At 39.0% G+C, this 13,421-nt stretch overlaps 1 protein-coding gene across 1 annotated transcript in view; it reads right to left on the bottom strand.

Moving 5' to 3' along the window:
- Nucleotides 1–13,421, bottom strand: part of LOC308398003 (glypican-6-like) — a 192,799-nt gene that overhangs the window by 10,558 nt on the left and 168,820 nt on the right. The gene's annotated exons all lie outside the window — the stretch shown is intronic.

Genomic DNA, 13,421 nt, shown 5'->3' on the forward strand with positions numbered 1-13,421 from the left:
TGCCATGGGCCAAAACAGTGAGCAGAATTATATTACATTTCTAATATTTGTTCCACACTGCTTCAGTAATATTAAGGTCTGCTCCCTCACTCCATGACAGACATTACACTGTGTTGTAAAGATGGCTGTAGACACTCGCTGTTGGAGCTCTCACCTGACCTCCTCCATACATATTGACAATGATTTAAAGCAAAATGTTCAAATTTAGATTCATCACTACACAAGACCCTTTGACACTGATTTTCAGTCAGTATTGTGCAATTCAGCACACCTCAGCCTTTTCTCCCCTTTCCCCCTTCTTATAAAGGGCTTCTTGACAGCCAGCCTTCCACTGAGACCATTTCTGATGAGGCTTCAGAGAACAGTAGATGGATCAGCTGAAGGGTCAGATACATCTCTTGGGTCCTGTATCTTTGTTGATTTTTTTCCCCCTGTTTCTTAAGGGCATGACTTTCAGATACTGTTCATCTGCTGTATATAGTTGTCAGGCTTCTCCCTTCTTTCTTGTCCAATTTAAAAAAAACAAAAAACACACTGCACATTCGTTGACATGTGCCAAGTTTTCAGCAAATTGATCTTTGGGAATCACCAAAATATTACCCTATATCTGTCAAACTGTACTATTGTTGACATTTTTGTAAATTCAGAAAATGAAAAATCTCTGTTGCTCAAGAGCTCCTTAAAAACTACAGCAAAGTTTGGCTCCTGTGAAGCAAAAATGAGAGAAATGAGCAAACTATAAAGGAAAGACTTTTGCACAGTAGTGTGAATCAAGTTAAGGCTTACTAGTGTGAATGACACCTTGAATTAGGTTAGGTTAGGTTGGTTAGGTTAGAATGAATATCACTTCTGTACAGAACCACAAGTTTAAAAGGTCTCAACAGAGTTTTCAGATTAAAAAAAGTAATTTGAAGAAAACAAAGATCCAAATAAATTTTCATAATAAAACTGTGATAAAAAATATGACTGATATTTTTCTAGAAATGGAAAAAACACACACACACTTAGAAAACACTTCAATATTTCCTTCTTTGCACATGAGTGAGGCACGTCGTGACTTTAAACAGTCATGTTGCACAAGCCTGTTTTTAGTTTATTCCATTAGGACAGTGGTCCCCGACCTTTTTTGCGCCACGGACCGGTTTATGCCCGACAATATTTTCACGGACCGGACTTTAAGGTGTCGCGGATAAATACAACAAAATAAAACTAGTGCCGGTACCGAAAAAAAGAAGATTTATTCATAACACACGTGAAACGACCCAGGAAAACCGAGTTAACGATAAAAATGATAACAACATAACGCTAAAAACCGATAGAAACCCTGAAAACCATGCATTTCACACCCAAGCCTCAAGTCTCGCGGCCCGGTACCAAACGGCCCGGGGGTTGGGGACCGCTGCATTAGGAGACCAGTACTCCAACCAACCCCTTTTTCATTCCATTTAGTTTTGAATCCACTTCCATCCATATTGTGTTCATCTGTGATTCATACAAGGCAGACTTGAGATTTCAAATTTGATATCTGGCATGAGTGTTCACCCCCAACCGATTCCATCTGGGCTCAGCAAGAAGTTTGAGCGCGTGATCAGAGAAACGGGGGAAAAAACTCCACAAGGACTCATCATGGACAGAAATCTACTGTGTTGCTTTTGTCATTTTTATAGAATTAGTAACAATCATGAAGACGGAATCAAGTTATTTTAAATCCTAACAGATGGAGTAACATATTGCTTTATTATTTATACTCATATAGAAGTCCATAAACGTCTTCGTGTTTAGCTTGTTGATGAAGCACACAGATCCTTGAGCACATAACAATTAGCTCTAATAAAAAAGCAAGACGATGCACAGTTTGCAGTATGAAATTTAAACCTTTGTGAGCAGCGGAAAATTTGCTTAATTGTCTGTTTTAGAATTAGATAAAAACACTGACGCCACTCTTACTGCTATTCGTTACACTGTGAGATGAAGCATCTTGATCTGATTCCGTCTTTGTGGTCTTAGAGTTGTCAGTTTTCCAATATTGAGAGAAAACTTTGTCCTCAAGACCATCGCTTATTTAAAGAAGAATATCAGAGTGGTTATAACGTTCAGCAGAACAGTGAGATAATTACACTAAACATCAAAGTAAAGCTTCAAGAGAATCTCTTTAAACAAAGAAAAATAATTTTTAGGAGCTCAGACCTCAACTCAGTATGGAGATACTGTGTGACGATCTCCAGAGAGCTGCTCACAGCAGGCGACCTGAGCATTAGTGCTGGGAAATATGGCTAAAAAATGGCAAATGTACGAGAGAAAGAAAACTTTAACAAAGTATAACATTAAAGTGAAGACATGGGCAATTGTGCACAATTAGTTTAAACACATTGTCTATCTACTACAGGCCTGTATTAGACACGTTTGTTCATTGATTCTCTGCGTGTGTGTGTGTGTGTGTCTGTCTGTGTGTCTGTGTGCGTTCGTGTTAATATATATTTTATATATATATATAAAAAAAAAACATTGTTGATGGGTCACAACCTTCACTTTGAAATTCTATTGCTTTTCACAGTGTTGCAATTTTTTTGAAAATTGTTTTGGATTTGAACCAATTTCAGCTGCTGCACTGAAAAAAGTGATATTGGCTCCTTTTAGATATAGCATATTTTATTTTGGTATATCTTTTTAATTCAAATGAGTAATTCCTGTCTACATATATAATTCGAGTAACTCCAGAATACATTCTCTGCGTTTTAATCCAATTAATTTTAGTTAATTAAATGTAGCTCAAAATATTTAAGTATGTTTTTCATAGCCTCCTGCTGGGCTATTTTGCGCATGCGTTAGGACAGGCCACCATTTTGCGCGCGGACTGAAAGCGGACGTTTTGTGTGCTGCAAGCGGGCTCAAGTTAATCACACAACTTCGTGTAAAGGTGGTCTAGCTTCGGTAAGTAAACCTTTTCCGGTCGTTTTTGTTTTATTTTTTTACCTCAGTCAAAGCATGTTGACTCTTTAAGACGTGTGCACATGGAGAAGTCTAAGTAGTTGTACAGCTCTGAACTTTGTCGTGATTTGACTTAAGCTAGCTATGTGCTCTATTAGCTACTGCTCTATTAAAAGAGTAATTTAAAACTGCTACGTTAAATTGTCATGTTTTTAGCTTAGTTCTGGTGGCACACTTTGTACTAACAAATTATGGAACGAGGCAATTTCTCTGTTGTAGTTAGCTGTAAAGTTCACTGTACAGTTGCCTGCAGTTTTAAATTGAGAAATCGTCCCTCCCGCCACAACATTGGCATTAATAGTCGGGCGGGGGAGGGGGCGTCTGAACGCACCTGCACAGTCAGGGGTGCAGTAGGAAATAAGTAGGATTGGCGTTGCACAACGTCTTTTGTGCAGAAACAAATAATGGTTGAAAACTGTGGAGGAGAATAACTCAGTGGTTGCCAATAATGTGAGCTCAAAAGGCACTGAGAGTGATGTTTGTCAGAACTGAAATTAACTCAGAAAAGAAGTTGCTTCACTTGATAGAGCTGTTGAGTGTGAGACCTGTCAGCGGTCTGGTTTAGCATTTGAAACATCGCTACGTGCTTCCAAACCGCTGCATTTAATCTCAGAGAAAACTAACACAGAGAAGTAAAGCAAGTGTGTCAGTTCATCTCTTTATGTTTGCATAGTATTTCCATGCTGAGCTTAACAACCGATGTATGGAGCCACAGCTGGACTGGCTGTCAGAGTTTTGTATTGAGGGGGAAAGGAAGCGATTTGTTTTATACTTCAGCTAGAATGAAAAAAGACACAAAGCTGGAGTTATTCGGTGTCTTCATGCTGAACAGCTAAAACTTCTTCCCTCATTCTCCCCCCTCCCTCTCCTGTTGCTACTTCAATCATGAAACTGATCGATTATCAGCTGATCGGCTTTTCTGTCGCTAGTCCTGCCTCTCTTGTTTGTTAATCGCCCAGTTTGCGCTAGAAAGTGGAAAACGGCAGATAAACAACAGCAGCACGTTTAAGCTTGATAAGCTGTTGCTAGAATTTTTTAAATATTACTTTCTAGTATCCGCTTGTGTTTTCTGAAGGCACAGCCGTAATAGCTGCTGGTCATGATATCAGTTTGTATATGTGGTGAGAAGGAAACATGAAGGTGAAACCAGGAGATGTTTTTACTGAATCATTAGAGCTGAACAGGTAATGAAGAAACAGGTTTACCTTTTAGGTGACATGAATGAGTTGAAAGGAAGTTATGAACTGTTTCTGAGAGACAAATAACACCAGGATCCTTTTCTAAGTAGCTGGCAGCTGGTAACTGTACAGGGGCGGGTCTAGCAAAGTGTTGTTGAGACCGAGGCCCTGTACAGGCTCTTGGTAAATGCATTGAGGAAATTAATGACTGGTTGTGCCACAATTTTCTCCAACTAAACAAAAACAAAACTGAAGTAATAGTCTTTGGCGCCAAAGAAAAATGATTACAGGTCACCAGAGAACTTCAATCTATACATCTAAAAACCACAAACCAGGCGAGAAATTTGGGTGTAGTGATGGATGCAGACCTAAACTTAGAAAAACACATTAAGACAATAACAAAATCAGCTTACTATCACCTCAAGAATATTTCAAGGATAAAAGATCTGATGTCTCAACAGGATCTGGAAAAACTAGTCCATGCATTCATTTTTAGTAGGCTTGATTACTGTAACAGCATCTTTACAGGTCTACCTAAAAAATCAGTCAGACAACTACAGCTCATTCAGAACTCTGCTGCTCGAGTCCTCACTAAGACCAAAAAAGTGGACCACATCAGTCCAGCTCTGAGGTCTTTACACTGGCTGCCTGTCCGTCAGAGGATAGACTTTAAAGTTCTGATGCTGGCCTATAAAGCTCTGAATGGTTTAGGACCAAAATACATCAGTGACCTCCTGACCCAGTATGAACCTTCCAGATCCCTCAGGTCATCTGGATCCGGTCTTTTATCAGTTCGCAGAGTCAGAACCAGACACGGAGAAGCTGCATTCAGCTTTTATGCTCCTTATATCTGGAACAAACTCCCAGAAAGCCTCAGATCAGCTGAAACACTCAGTTTATTTAAATCCAGGTTGAAGACTCACCTATTCTCAGCTGCATTTGAATAAAGCACCAAATCCACACTTTTAAGCTTAAATTTCAAAACTTACACTAACTACTGATCTTATCTATTTCTGATTTTATCTGTTTTGATTTTATATACTGTTTTGTTTGTTTGTTAAGCTTAAATTTCAAAACTTACATTAACTACTGATTTTATCTACTGTTCTGATTTTATCTGTTTTGATTTTATATACTGTTTTGTTTGTTTGTTTGTTAAGTGGGTTTAGAGCTCTGGGTAGCTCCCCAACTGGGTCTAGACTGGGTCTAGAGAGTATTTTAAATTCAGGGAATTTAAAATAGAAAGTAGCTCGTCCACAGAAGGACTGGTAGCTCCCCTTACGATAAGGGTTCAGATCGCGCGAACAGGTGTGGGATTAGAGCTCTGGGTAGCTCCCCAACTGGGTCTAGACTGGGTCTAGAGAGTATTTTAAATTCAGGGAATTTAAAATAGAAAGTAGCTCGTCCACAGAAGGACTGGTAGCTCCCCTTACGATAAGGGTTCAGATCGCGCGAACAGGTGTGAAATGTGTGTGTTTAGTTAGTTTGTTTGTTTGCTTGTTTTAATCAGTTTTAAATCATGCTTTTTATTTGTTTTTGTTTCTAATGTCTCTGTAAAGCACTTTGAATCACCTTGTTGTTGAATTGTGCTATACAAATAAATTTGCCTTGCCTTGCCTTGCCTTGTCAGGGGGCCAGGTAGGGCATTAACAAGGAAAGGGGGGCATAAATAATTTTCTTTCTTATTCTCATTTAAAATGTCTAGCTTTTAATAAATAATTATCTAAATCTTACAAGCAAAGTGGTGATCTGGTTAAATGTATAGAAATCCATTATTGTATGTAGTAAATATTAAGTCTAATATATACCCTAGTAATAGTAGTTCATATAGCACTTTTTCCTTTGGGAAGGTACCATCTGTGCTGTCTGCAACTGTATTGAAGAAAAATGTTGAATCTAATTATTGTAGGAAAATAATTGTTTCTGTGCATTAAAGTAGATTACGTCAATTAAGCATTATGAGGCAGAGGGTGGGGGGTGGTTTCCTAATATTTTTGCTGGGAGTTGGCAGCCCTATTAGTTAGGTTGTTTAATATTTCTATGTACTGTTTAGAATACCTGAATAAGGAGGATGGTGTAAGTTTTTTAGGTTGATCAGTATTGCTGAAGTATAAAATATTTTGGGTGCAGTGTATTTTTTGCATACAGGTATAACAGAATAGTTTTAATGTTTTTTTTTTTTAAACTGAGTATGAACTTATACAAAATGCAGCAAAATATTTATTTAAAAAACCCAGTTTTATTTATTATAAAATACACTATATCGGATTCACATCGGCATCGGCAGATAATCAAAGTTATGATATCGGTATCGGACATAAAAAAAGTGGTATCGTGCCATCTGTAGTTTTTACAGAGGCACAAGTAAGATTTGTTTTTTTACAAGGGAGTATCATGAAGTAGCTTGGAAATGGTAATTGTTTGACTTTCTAAAGTCCTCATTTTAATTTTTTGTATTTGTGTTCCTTTTCTGGCAGATTTTCTTCCCCTTATGTGTTATTGTTTATTCAAGGAAACTGTGTTATTTTGGTAAGTACATGCAAATTCTTTACATATTTATCACGACAGTATTGCATTGACAAGTTTGTCTATCTCATCTTAAGGGTTCTTGTGATTATTAATATTGATATTAATTAATATCAATTATTACATATGATTAATATAGTTTAAGAAAAGATGCCTCTATATTTTGTACAGTTTTTTTTTTTTTTTATAAAGACTAGGGCGTAGAACACTGATTCCATGTGTTGCCAACAGTTCCCATCCTTTAGAGAAAATTATTTAAAGTTGAACATGAAAGTTGCTGGCTGTAACATTAGTTTTTATTTTTTCCTTTTATTTGATTGTTCAATTGGCACTGTTATGGTATTGCTTTCTAACCTGATCAGATTTTAGGTGCACTCTAGATCAGTGTTTCCCAACCCTGTTCCTCAAAGACCTCTGTTCTGCATTTTTTTAGATGCCTCCTTGCATCGCCACACTGATTTGAACTAATGTTTAGCCTAATTTCTTCAAGTTGTGCACAAGTCTGTCACTGACACAGTTAATATGTCAGGGTGCACTGAAGCAGAGAAACATCAAAAATATGCAGGATGGGCATCCTCAAGGAACAGAGTTGGGAAAAGAATGCTCTAGATAATACAGCCTACAAGCATACTTCTAAGATGCATCCATTCTTGTAGGTTAACCACGGCTAAAGTTTTCTTTGTGTAAAGTACTAAGTGTGTTTTTTGTTTTTGTTTCAAATTTTCTCTCTTTGTTGTATGTCCAGTTTATGTGGAAGTGTAAAGACTGCAGTGCAGAAGTTTCTAGACGATCAGAACTTCTTAAGCACTATAGACTGAAACATAGTCATTTTGGGCGTGGCCATCACATTAAGTGCCTATATCCTGAGTGTCCATGTCTTTTAAAGACTTGGAATTCACTTCTGACACACTTGTCAAGGAATCATAGCAATACCCCAGAGTAGAGCAGGGCGATATGGCCAAAAATATTTATCACGATATATATTTGAAAATTTGCGATAACGATATAACCGACGATATAATTGATGCGAGACAAAATACAACTCCACAACATTACTAGCGCAAAAAGACAACCTTCCATTTATTTTCACTTAAACAAGAAGCTGGTTTTTATGTACATTAAAGCTTTATAAAAATGTAACAGTGCAAATGCAAATTCCTTGCTGAAAGTTTAACCAAAAGGGATTTCCAGTAGAAATGGGCTGACATATCCTGAGCATAACCATGTATAATATCCACTGAAGTTAAAAAGAGGTGCTTTGCAACATTAAACTGCAGTGTGCAGTACGTATTTTTCGGACCATAAGGTGCACAGGATTATAAGGCACATTAAGCGAAACAAAGCAGTCAGATAAATCAAACTTTATTAAACTCATTCTTCTTGCTTCCTCCACTTCTGTACCATTGATTCATTAATGTTGAATTCTCTGGCAGCTGCTCTATTCCCATGTTGTTGCAGTATATTAATGACTAACCTCGTATTGTGGATGGATTATCTCAGTTGTTCTCCTGACTGAAGTTTGGTCCGTTTACAGCATCCTGCCATGCGATTGCATTTGTCTCTAACCATGAAGAACCTTCACGTTAACTTTTATAAGTGGAAAAGTGTTAGTGTTCGTCCTCCAGCTTCACTGTTTATGTTATGCTAACATAGCTGTGTCGCTAGCGATCACGTAGCACATCATTATATACCAGCTAGCCCAACTTCAGTAACCCTACAAACGTCACTGCTGTTTAGTTTCCTGTCTTCATTTATGTTGGAAGTGATAGCAGAGCTGTACGTTTGATTTTTTTCAGAAATCTCTCAGTCAGAACATGCAATATCATGCTAAGGTAACTAGCGAAACTAGCGAGCTAACTTCCGCTAGCTTCCTGCTAACTTCTAACTCCGTTAAATGTAATAACTTTTGTTTTCATGGATGCCTGGAAGTTAAACTTTATAGTTACACCTGGTAAAGCAGCAATGCTGATCGTTTTATTAAAGATGAAAGAATTTAGACAGTTTTTAACTCTAAGTGATGCTGCAGTGTTGTTTGACCTGAAGTATACGGAGTTTAGGACCCAGATTACTCCCAGATTTAAGAGCATCTTAGTCCGACAAATACGACAATAACGACGGCCCGCTTGCATGTTCTGCAAAAAAATGTGCTTTGTTGTGTATCTGACGGACAAACACCAAACCAGTTCCACATCACGGAAGTTGCACCATTTTTACAAACCAATTCTGGTTCATCTGTTTCACTCAACAATCGGCCATGTGCGTATGAAAACAAAGGCACTGCGCATGCGCGTTTTACTCCCATTCTATCGCGATATTTCATTTTCCTATCGTTGCCTAACATTATACCGGTATTACCGTGAACGGTATAATATGGCCCAGCCCTACCCCAGAGCACTCTGACAAATTTACAACTTTTTCCTGTCAGTTATGTTGTTGTAGTGAATTAGGAACAGAGCGTGAATATTTTGTGCACATTAGCCGTCATTTAAAAAACAATGAGACAGTAACATGTATGTTTAAAGGTTGTGACTACAAATCAAATATTTACAGTACCTTTAAGTCACACAAAAGTCGCAAGCACAGTTTACACTCGCTGGTAGACTTCAAAGAGGATATTGTCAGAGGATCTTTTGCAACTGAAACTGCAGAGCATGATGCTTCAAATGCTGAGGAATTGTGGGGTGACAAACAGCCTGTTGATTTAGAGACATCAAATGATCATGAAGACGTAGTTCAGCTAAAGCTTGCGGCAGTGTTATTAAAACTAGAAAATATTTTTCACGTTCCAAGTGCTGCAGTTGATGAACTTTTGGAGGAACTTCAGTATTTGTTGGGCACAGCATCTTTGTGTACGGCAGCAAAAGTTATCCAAGACACATTGAACAGTCACAGCTTGCAAATAGACCAGTCAGTCATTGAAGAACTTGCATCTGCACTGTGTACATCTAATCCTGTGTATAAATCGGTAGGTAAAGGTTGTCCCCTAGCAACATCCTTTAAGCGCAAAAATTTCTACAAGGAAAATTTTAAAGTTGTAGAGCCTGTAGAGTATGTGTTGGATGAAAAAAATAAAAGAACATTTCAGTATGTTCCAGTTTTAAAGGTTTTACAGCAGCTTTTCAGTGATTGCCACCTTCTTGCTAAGGTTTTGGATGGTAGTCGCATAACAGAACAAAGTGGGGAAGAAGTGATTTACAGGTCTTTTAGGGAGGGGTTGTTTTTCAAAGAAAACAGTTTTTTATCAGCAGGTGAATTGCGAGTTTTACTGAATTTGTATATTGACGATTTTGAGATTTGCAATCCACTTGGCACTTCCCGTAAAAAGCACAAAATCTGTGCCATATATTGGACTCTTAGCAATTTACCACCTGCTTGCCATTCATCACTGACTTCCATTTATCTGGCTTTACTCTGCAAGTCTGAAGATGTAAAGACATATGGATATGAAAAGATTCTAGAGCCCTTGTTGAGTGATCTTGTTACTTTGGAAAGTCAAGGGATTTTTATTGCACATCTTGGAGAATTTGTCAGGGGCACAATACAGTGTGTCATAGCAGATAATTTAGGAGCACACAGTATTTCTGGATTTATTGAGAGTTTTTCAGGTGAATACTTTTGCAGATTTTGTGAGGCCAAAAGATCTGATATTCAAGAAACAGAGGTTAGTTCAGGTGTGTTTACTCTGAGAAGCAAAGAGACACATGAAATGCATGTAAGTTCTGCACAGAGTAATGCAAAACCATGTCACGGTGTTAAAAGACGGTGTGTTTTCTCTGCACATCTCTCCCATTTCAGTGTTTGCAGTGGATATCCTCCAGATATTGCACATGACATATTTGAGGGCATATTACCAGTTGAGTTGGCATACTGCCTGAATATCTTAATTTTGAAAAAATATTTTACACTTGACAGTGTCAATGAGTCCATTCTGACATTTCCCTACAAATGGGCAGACAAGAGTAATCGCCCTCATGCTATTCCCAGGACTTTCATGCAGAACAAAAGCATTGGAGGAAATGCTCATGAAAATTGGAGTCTCTTACGATTCCTTCCATTGTTGGTAGGACACTTGGTACCTCCAGATGAAACAGCTTGGCAGGTAATTTTGGACCTAAAGGACATTGTTGAACTAGTTGTTGCACCAGTACACACAGAACAATCAATTGCTTTCCTTGAGTCTAGAGTCTCTGACCACAGATGTAGGTTGAAAGAGCTGTTTCCAGGACTGAAGCTGTTACCAAAACATCATTTTGTGGAGCATTATCCACAGATGATTAAATTCTTTGGGCCACTTGTTGGCATGTGGACCATGAGGTTCGAGGCAAAGCACAGTTTTTTCAAACAGGTTGTTCGTCACACACGGTGCTTTAAAAATGTGCTACTGTCACTGGCAGTGAAACATCAGTTCATGATGGCATACCACTTGGAGTCTGTCACAACTGTAAGGCCGAGCCTAACTGTCTCAGCTGTTTCTACTGTCTCTGTTGACATTCTGCATCATGATGTACAGCGAGACTTGAAGATTAAATTACCCATATTCAGCTCACAAAGAATGCTTCTGTGAATGGAACAAACTACAGGCCTGGCATGATTGTAGTTTATGGCTCCTCTGCTGGATTGCCTGAATTTGCAGAAGTTGTCCAAATGGTTGTTGTGGAGGAAAACCTGAGCTTCATTGTCAAAGGGATGGGTGCCTGGTATAGGGAGCATTTTAGAGGTTTTGAACTTTTTCCCACATCACACATCTCCCTCGTTGATCTTGGTGCTTTGGTAGACCAGTACCCCTTGGCAGATTACAGGATTGGAGGCCGGCGAATGGTCATACTTAAAAGATTCATTCATATAGAAGGTAGTAAATGTTGTCTTCAATTGCATGTGTTCAGTTGCATGTGTTCAGTTGCAGTTATCTTCATGGCAACAGGAGGGGTACCACAAATGTTTAGCTTATTTTTAATAAAGATTGGATACTTCCCACAAGGGTAATATTTTTTTTTCCATTACATTTCAGTTCTTTTGGCCAAACATGCCTCATGTTGTCATGTGTCTTAAAAAAACATCATTGATGATGCTCAAAACATTTTGATAAAGGATGAATTGCAACACATACCACTAAAAGCAAAGTGACACTTTTTGAGGATTCTGGCTGACGTATGCAAAAAAACCCAGTATGAAGCTATAGAATAAAATTAAATAAACTGCTTTTTACCCGTAAAACCTGTGTTGCAGTTCTGCACTCTTGTGCTGTTAGATTTGTATTGTTGATTGTCATTTATGCTTAGAAATATTTACTTATATATGCTTAGAGTTTTGTAATTAGTTGTAGATTGGTAGAGGTTTTGATCCTTGATAGTCTGCAAACTTTGTGTGTATTAGACAGCACTTTGGGAGCATGAGAGGTCATACCGTGTCTTATTATTTTATGGTAGGATTAACGTAGTTGCGTCTGTTCTAGTCTAAGTGCTCTTTGTTTAGATGAACTGCAGGACTTCCTCACCGTGTTATCTAGGATGAACCATCTAGGGTGAGGGGGAGGCTACCCTCTTCCTGACCAAGAATGTTTGACCCTTTGATCAGCAGTCCCCACACACACACACACACACACACACACACACACACACACACACACACACACACAGGCAAGGTACTCTTTGTTTGTATGTAGACGTCGTATGTTAATGAACCTATGCATATTCATGTAACCTCAATAAAAGGACAGTGTATGGGAGAACGGACGAGAGCTACTGGGGTCAAGCGAAGGAACGGCGTTTGTCCGGTTCTCTCCCGTGCACGAGTAACATGAAGAAGTTTGCCTACTTGTGTCTTGCTTAGCAGTGTAATTATATTGTCTTCAACGTTCCAGCGGATGGGTTCAAGCTACAAACCTAACATTAATTGGTCCTTCGAGCCGGATCCCGGGGATCGCATTCACCGAGGGGGGGGGAGGCACGCTGAAAGACTGACGTCAGCCAGGAAGTTCCTGTGGATTCGCTGTCTGTCTTTCTCCTCGATGAATGGCGATCGGCGGGATTCAGGCTGATATTACACGCTAAGCAACGCCAAGTAAGTTTAAAGAGGCCGACTCTATAACCGTGTCGTTGTGCAGTCTCCGCCATTTTGTGAGGCGTTGAGAAGTTCGCTGCTTTGTGGAGCGATAACTGGGTTAGTGTCCCGAAAAAGAAGTTTTGGTTAAATCGCCCAAGGGTCCCAAGCGTCCGGTGAGTGTCCGGTTTTGAAATCGCCCTGGGTGTGTGTCCCGAGCGTCCCTTCATTGGGTTTTGTCGCGCGAGTGGGTGAGCGTCCCACAACTGGGTCAGGGTCCCGAGCGGTCCGGTGTGAGTCCGGAGTAGGCCTATTTTGTGTTGTTGTCATTGTTGTCGTCGTCGTCGTTTTTATTATTGTTGCAGTCCAAGGATTAACATTAAACAATGTTTTTTATTATTGTTGCAGTGATTTGTGTGATTAGCCGTTTTATTTACAAATATTAAACCTATGCAAGTGGTGCACCCATGTTCAGATGAGGCTTTGATGGCCTATAAGTGAAGTTCACTGAACTAAAGAATGTGGTTTGATGATTGTTGACACACTCTCCAAATAGTTTGTCTTCCTAGCAAGGAAATACAGGTGCAGCAGTAATCTCCTGAGAAATCTTCAGAGGCCCAGTGAGAAGCGCATAGCTGACAGGACCAGGCAGTGGTTGAGGTCAAAGATCAAGCTGGTTGGGACCCATCA

Source organism: Rhamphochromis sp. 'chilingali' (assembly GCF_963969265.1).
Source record: "Rhamphochromis sp. 'chilingali' genome assembly, chromosome: 6".
Taxonomy (NCBI): Eukaryota; Metazoa; Chordata; class Actinopteri; order Cichliformes; family Cichlidae; genus Rhamphochromis; species Rhamphochromis sp. 'chilingali'.